This window comes from Cherax quadricarinatus, chromosome 83 (genome assembly GCF_038502225.1).
Source record: "Cherax quadricarinatus isolate ZL_2023a chromosome 83, ASM3850222v1, whole genome shotgun sequence".
Classification (NCBI taxonomy): domain Eukaryota; kingdom Metazoa; phylum Arthropoda; class Malacostraca; order Decapoda; family Parastacidae; genus Cherax; species Cherax quadricarinatus.
Genome location: NC_091374.1, coordinates 18,462,538 through 18,470,643, shown reverse-complemented (window position 1 = coordinate 18,470,643; position 8,106 = coordinate 18,462,538).

The following is an 8,106-nucleotide window of genomic DNA, read 5'->3' as shown; positions in this document are numbered from 1 at the left end:
ATTTATTTATTTATTTATTTATTTCCAATTTGAGCACACATACAGAGGTACAAAAAAAATACAGATAAGAGCAGCATGCCAAAGCCACTTATACTATGCATAGCATTACGGGCTGGCTTAAAATTAACTTAAGATTAACTAAGCAATGATGAAATCAGTGATAATACATTAATGTAAACAGATTACTATAAAGCACAAGTGAGTATTACAAAGACAGGTCATATGGTTGCATTCAGTTAGGTAGTGATTTTGTTTGGTAGTGTATTTAAAAAATAATAAAGTTAGATTCGGTTTTAGGTTTAACATTTATGTGATATAATTGTGAGAAACATTTAAGATATACAATTTATAAGGTTCAGTTATTCAGTATTTATTTGGTTTTGGGTGAGTAAGTGATCTTTGAGAAGAGACTTGAATTTATAAACAGGTAGTGTTTCTTTTATATTTACAGGTAATGAATTCCAGATTTTAGGGCCTTTTATGTGCATTGAGTTTTTGCATAGTGTGAGATGGACACGAGGAACATCAAAGAGTGATCTGTGCCTTGTGTTATGGTCATGTGTTCTGTTGAGGTTGGCAAGGAGATGTTTGAGGGGAGGGTTAATATCAGAGTTAAGTGTTCTATGTATGTAATAGGTGCAGTAATAAGTATGGATGTTTTGTATGGTGAGTAGGTTTAGTGTATTGAATATTGGTGGAGTGTGCTGCCTGTAGTGAGAATTTGTTACCATTCTAACTGCAGCCTTTTGTTGAGTAATTAGTGGTCTGAGATGGTTAATTGTTGTTGAGCCCCATGCACAAATTCCATAGGTGAGATAGGGGTAAATAAGAGAGTGATATAGGGCCAGGAGGGCTGACTGTGGAACATAGTACCGTATCTTCGATAGTATGCCTACAGTCTTGGAAATTTTCTTAGAAATTTGTTGTATATGTGTATGAAATTTGAGTCTATTATCAAGGTGGATTCCTAAGAATTTTCCCTCTGTTAGTTTTGTGATAGGTGATCCGTTTATCATTATGTTAAGAGGGACATCTGTAGCTCTGTTACCAAACTGAATGAAGTAGGTTTTGTCAATGTTTAGTGTAAGTTTGTTAGTCCTCATCCAGGTAGATATTTTCTGTAATTCGGTATTTACAGTATTGGCTAGCGTGACTGGGCTCGGGTGAGAGAAGACGTATGTAGTGTCATCTGCAAATAGTGTGGGTTTGAGTAATTGCGAAGCATTTGGAAGGTCATTTATGTACAGGAGAAAGAGAAGAGGGCCAAGGACACTTCCCTGTGGGACACCAACTGTAATTGGTTGCGCAGAAGAGTTTGCCCCATTTGCATACACATATTGGCTTCTGTTGCTGAGGTATGACTTGAGGTAGTTGAGGGAGTGCCCTCTTATACCATAGTGTGACAATTTTACGTGGAGCAAGTCATGGTCAACTGTATCAAAAGCTTTACGTAAGTCAATGAAGATCCCCAGTGGGACTTCTTTTTTCTCTATTGCAGTGTATATATGTTCTAGCATGTGTATAATAGCATCATTAGTATTTTTATTAGGCCTGAATCCAAATTGGCAGGGGTTGAGTATGTTTTGGGAGATAAGGTAGGAGTAGATTCATTTATGAATTAATTTTTCGAAGATTTTTGAGAGAGGGTGTAAGTTGGATATTGGCCTATAGTTATTCAACTCTGTTTGGTCTCCTCCTTTGTGGATTGGGGTGACCCTTGCTATTTTGAGTACTGTAGGGAAGGTGGAGGATTCAATGGATTTGTTAAAGAGTGTTGCAATGATTGGTGATAGCACTTGTGACACTTTTTTGTATATAAAGGGTGGTAAGGTATTTAAATCTCCTGCCTTGTTTTTTAGTGCGTTGATAATAAGGGAGACTTCGTATGGGTTAGTCGGAGCTAGGAACAGTGTGTTCGGGTAGTTGCCGGTGAGGTAGTCATTTGGTGGGGTATCTGAGCTTGGGATTTTATTGGCAAGGTTTTGTCCTATAGTGGAGAAGAAATCATTGAGTCTGTTTGCTGTTTCTGTTGGTGGGAGTTGGGGTTCATCTGATTTTGTTAATTTTATTTCGCTATTTCATGATATCTTTTTTGTAGCAAACCCTATGTGCAAGTCCTATACATATCTATTATAAAGTTTGTTTGTTAAATTATGCACAATAAGTGGAGAATTGTCACTTTTTCACTGATGAGAAGCACTTCACGGCTTCTCTTAGGCTTTGAAGAAATGCCAACTTCTCTACTTTTGCGCCATTATTATGCAAAATTCAGAGGTGTTTTGGGGCCATGGTAAACCATGGATAACTGAAACCACAGATGCTGAATCAATAGATAAGGGGGTTCTATTGTATTTAGTTGCCAAAAATGCAAGTTTACTGGCATCTGAATTGCTGTGTTCCACTTAAGATGGACTAAGTGAATTTAATGGGTAATACTGTAGTGTATGTAATGTTGACTGCAGTGTCAGCCATAATGTAAACAAAAGAATATTTGCGGAATGTGTAGTGGAAAAATCGGTTGGCATTTTCAAGTAAATTTAGACCACAGTAATACAGTGCATCTTAAACATGTTTAAGTTTTGTCGTTCTCAAAATGCCATTATTCACAAAAGGTAAATGTGTATCATTTCTACTTTTTGACTTAATGACTTGGATTACAGAGTTCCCTTACTTTGTGATAGATGCACCCTTGCCCACAGAGCCTAAGGCAAACTCAATATAACGTAAAACAAAGGGATTCATTCCGAGACTGCAATTCCACATTTCTTGGCTAATGTTTACAAAAAAAATATGAGCTTAACACACATGAACAAAGTGATCATACACAAATGAAATGGATTGGGTTGAAAAAAAAAACAAGAAAATATTTTTTTTTTTTTAACACGTTGGCCATCTCCCACCGAGGCAGGGTGACCCAAAAAAGAAACACTTTCACCATCATTCATCACTTTCACCACCATTTACACATAAACAGTCTTTGCATCACTGATACAACAGTTTAGATGTTACTCCAAACAGCCAGTATCCCAAACTCCTCTTTTAAAGTGCAGACATGGTACTTTCCATCTCCAGGACTCAAGTCTGGCTAACTGGTTTCCCTGAATCCCTTCACACTCCAGCAGCTCGTCAGGTCCCAAAAGCCATTCGTCTCCATTCACTCCTATCTAACACGTTTACACATGCCTGCTGCATGACCAAGCCCTTTGCACACAAAACCTCTTTTACCCCCTCCCTCCATCCTTTCCTAGTGACCCCTACCCCTTCCCTCTACTATAGATTTGTACATCCTCCAAGTCATCCTATTTTTGCTTCATCCTTTCTAAATGACCAAACCACCTCAACAACCCCTCTTCAGCCCTCTGGATAATACTTTTGTAACTACACCTCCAAATTTCCACACTAAGAATTCTCTGCATAACATTTACACTGCACATTGCCCTTAGGCATGACATCTTCACTGCCTCCAGCCTTCTCCTTGCTGCAGCATTTACAACCCATGATTCACACCCATATAAGATTGTTGGTACCACTACTCTCTCGTACATTCCCTTCTTTGCCTCCATGGATAACGTTCTTTGTCTCCACAGATACCTCAACGCACCACTCAGCTTTTTTTCTTCATCATTTCTATGGTTAACCTCATCCTTCATAAACTCATCCTCTGACAAGCCAACTCCCAAATATCTGAACACATTCACTTCTTCCATACTCCCTCCCTCCAGTGTGATATCCAATTTTTCTTTACCTAAATAATTTGATACCCTGATCACCTTACTCTTGTCTATGTTCACTTTTGACTTTCTTCCTTTACACACCCTTCCAAACTCGTCCACTAACTTCTGCAACTTCTCTTTAGAAGCACTAAACCCATATACAGATGACCATCAATTAAGAGGGTAGTTAAGTTCCTGAAAAATGGTGTCTAAAATGAACTGAAGAACATGGGAAAATATGGTTACACTCATTAGACCAGATAATAAAGCCTTGCAATTTGTCATAACTCAAATATCATTTTCTATTTATTACATTATAGTTATTGCTTGTTAATAGGGAAAATGTATGGGGAGGGGGATGATGTGACCCTGTACAAACATAACAGGCAGTTCCACAACTATTACCTGCCTCCATTACATCCACAGTCACCTGCAGACTTCAGTAAAAAATACCATATATTACCAACCATAAGACTTTTTACTAAATAAATATGCTCAGAACAATACCCATCATAATATGAAAGCAAGCTATCAAAAAATAAAAAAATATAAAGAATCACAAGTAAACCCTCTCAGGTTATTATTATGCTGTTGTTATTATTGAATTTAAAAGTGAGACAGCTCAAGGATTGTTGTGTCCTCACTGCTGTGAAATTAACTACCAGATGCTTTTGTAAGTAGTATAAACTATTCAATACATCATAAATTTATTTAAACAAAATTAAAGCATCATTTCCCTTACATTTTCAGTAAAACACACAGTAAAGAGCAGAGGTTGGTGTGCAACTCGTGCTATGGTGGCCCTTAACACGACCACCATCCACCTATCACACACATCCTAGTTTATCACAAAATACGAGTGTAGTACATTTGTATTTTGTGATAAACTGATTTGTAAATCAGTAACTTAACTGATTTACAAATGTACATGAAGTAGGTACTGTATACACATTACATCCAGGTTTCTTTAATTTTTTAACCTTGATTATGCAAAGGAAGAGAAACAAAATATTAATCATAAGAGCTAAACCCACAACCTTGATTATGCAAATGGAAGGAAGCAAAGTATATATAAATCTTTGGAGTCCCTCTCAGTTTGTATGTAAACATTGTTTCCAGTGTCTTCACACTTTAGCACTGTGAAACTCGGTACTATATTGACTGGTATACAAGAAACAACTAATTTAATATTTATTTCTTTTCCTGAGACTCCTTATAAACAATTCATATATAAACTGTGTAAATTGTGGCAACTCTCTGAACTTCAAACACAACCATTTATCATAGTGGTGCCATAAGATTATCCGTTTACTTTCTCATATTATTATTATTATAATCAAAAAGAAGCGCTAAGCCACAAGGGCTATACAGCTACTTTCTCATATACTATACTTTTCATACTTTAATTTGAATCACTAACACGTTCAACATTTAGGGTATGCAAATGACATAATGGCACAGTAATATGTAGTTAGTGAAATCTTGTACAGGCTTTTAGCTCCCCCCCCCCCCCCCTATGGTTACAGTCGTTAATAAACATGGTGTCAAGATTGAAAAATCACCACAATCCTTCAATCGTCATGTAGCAAAAATTCTCTGAAAGATCATGTCTTAATTGACTGTCTACTCTATATCATACAGCAGTTTGTGAATGGTGGGTAGTTATGTTTGATCCTTTTTTTTTTTTTTTTTTTTTTTTTTATAACAAACCGGTCATATCCCACCGAGGCAGGGTGATTTTGTTATTATAATCATGGGGAAGCGCTGAACCCATAAGGGTCATGTAGCACCTAGGGGAATAAGAAATAATCAGATTTGATTCAAGGAAGAGGAGTATAGCTCCAGTTTCTTATATCAAGAGCCTATGAGCATCCCCACTGAAGAGTCAATGCACTTCTTGAAGGGCTAGATACAATAGAAGAGTGAAGTGTAAGGAGAGTAGTGTTTGGGGTACATAGCACACAACACTTACTCTTGGACATTATGGCAGAGATAGATACTTTCTTCCTCTACTGCTATCACTGCTAATGACTTGTGTTTTGTAGGAGGCTGCTTTGAATGAGACAGGTTGGAGACTTAAGCCAGTGTGCTAGCCACTGGTCCATGCTGTCCTAACAAGATTCATCCATCTAGGTGGATTTCTGCATACCATAAAAATATTGTGGGGTCCACTGTTATGACAAATGCAGGTTTTTACAGATGAATCCCTCACCAGTAATCATTAGCTCAAGTCACCTCAAGATTTCTGTCGGGCCTCAAAATTGTAATACAGCCCCTTCTCAATGATGGAGTTCTGTTCCTAAGACCATGTCAGTCAACGAATTTGTCGCTAAACAAGGTTTATGTCAACCTTCTTTGATATTGTTTTAATGTCACCTTTGCACCATTTATAACATTTTTAAATGTTTATACAGTAGTGTACTGTATATTGTAATAAGCAGAATAGAGGCAATCAGCTCTAATATACATTATTTAGGCATGCATACTGGTCAGAGAGGCTGTTGTAAGTCCGAGTCATCGGTAAATGAGTACGTTGCTAAGTGAAAAGAGGCTGTACTGCAATTAAATCATGGAACAGGTGGGGTTTGAATTTATGGCAAGCGAGTCCTAAAACTCAGGCCAGTGTGCTAACCACTGGTTCATGCCAGCCTACTGAGATTCATCCCCATCTATTCTGTGGTTTGTTTGCTGTTGTGTTTTTAGTTTCGTGAGTTATGATGGCAACTTCGAGGTAAAGCATACCACAGGTATGCTGGTGAAAGATTCATCTATAAAAACCTGCATTTGTGGTCACAGTAAGGCCATGCTATGGCATATAGAAATATACCTCATTGGATGAATCTTGTTAGGCCAGTATGAACTAGATTTATACCCTTGGTCATCACACATCACCTTTTAAAGATTATTCTTCGAATTTTCTGCATGATATTCATACCACACATTGCTTTTCAGCATTCTTCGAAGGGCTACTGTTTATCCATCATACAAGGTGGGGCAATGGTCATACTGCTCAATGTGAGCTGGATATGTTGGCGGCGCTATATAGCATCATCCTAGAAAAATCATTATCTGGGATTGCTAAACCCACAGGGATTATACAGCAACTGTGTGTGGGGGGGGTAAGGCATTCCATTATTATTATTATTATTATAATCAAAAAGAAGCGCTAAGCCACAAGGGCTATACAGCGCTGCAGGGTAGGGAAGGAAGCAAGGGAATTGGATGGCAGAAGGGAGGGGGGATGATCAGCAGGTTACAGAAAACAGCGGGGCAGGGGATAGTACGGGGGTAGAGGGTAGCAAGAGATTCAAGTAGAAAGGGCTGAAAGTATCAGAATTTGTGAAGTAAGTCAGTCGTTGTCAAAAAGTCAATGAGAGAGTCCGGATGAAAGGTGGGTCCATCAGCGAGAAGGGAAGGTAAAGAGAGAGCAGCGGGGCGAAGACGACGACAGAGGTAAATTCTGCGTGCTCGTTGATAAAGTGGGCAGTCCAACAGAATGTGGCTGACTGATAATGGAGCTTGGCAATTCTCACAGAGAGGAGCAAGACGCCTCTCCATGAGATATCCATGAGTAAGACGAGTATGGCCAATGCGAAGACGGGAGAGAGTAGTCTCCCAACCTCGACACTGGTGATAAGAAGACGGCCAGTAACCTATACTCGGTTTAATAGACTGAAGTTTGTTGCCGAGCATAGTAGACCAACGTTGTTGCCAACGGGTGTGAAGGTGGGAAGATATTACAGCAAAATAGTCCGTACATGGAATACCTCTATAAGAAACTGGTAGGTCATGTACTGCTGACCGCGCAGCAGTGTCTGCCTGTTCATTGCCCTGTACGTCAACATGACCAGGGACCCAACAAAAAACAATATCTTTATGCTTAGTAAAGATGCGGCGTAGCCAAAGTTGGATACGGAGGACTAAGGGGTGAGGTGTATCAAATTTTTGTATAGCCTGTAAAGCACTAAGGGAGTCTGAGACAACCACAAATGATGACACAGGCATAGATGCAATACGGATAAGCGCTGTAAGGATGGCATATAATTCAGCAGTAAAAATACTAGCTGAAGATAGTAAATGCCCTTGTACGACGCTGTCCGGAAACACTGCTGCGAATCCTACGCCGTCAGAAGACTTAGAGCCATCTGTGTACACAGCAATGGCATGAGAATGAGAGTGAAAGTGGTCAAGAAAAAGAGAGCGGGAAGCGACCGTAGACAGTTGGGCTTTCGAGCAAGGGAGGGAGAAAGAACAGACTCGAACAGCTGGAACTTCCCAGGGGGGTAGGGAAAAGTGAGATGCTACATGTACATAGAAAGGTGGTAGTTGAAGAGAAGACAAGAGCGAATGAAGGCGAAGAGAGAAGGGACGGAGTAAGCAGGGGCGGCGAACA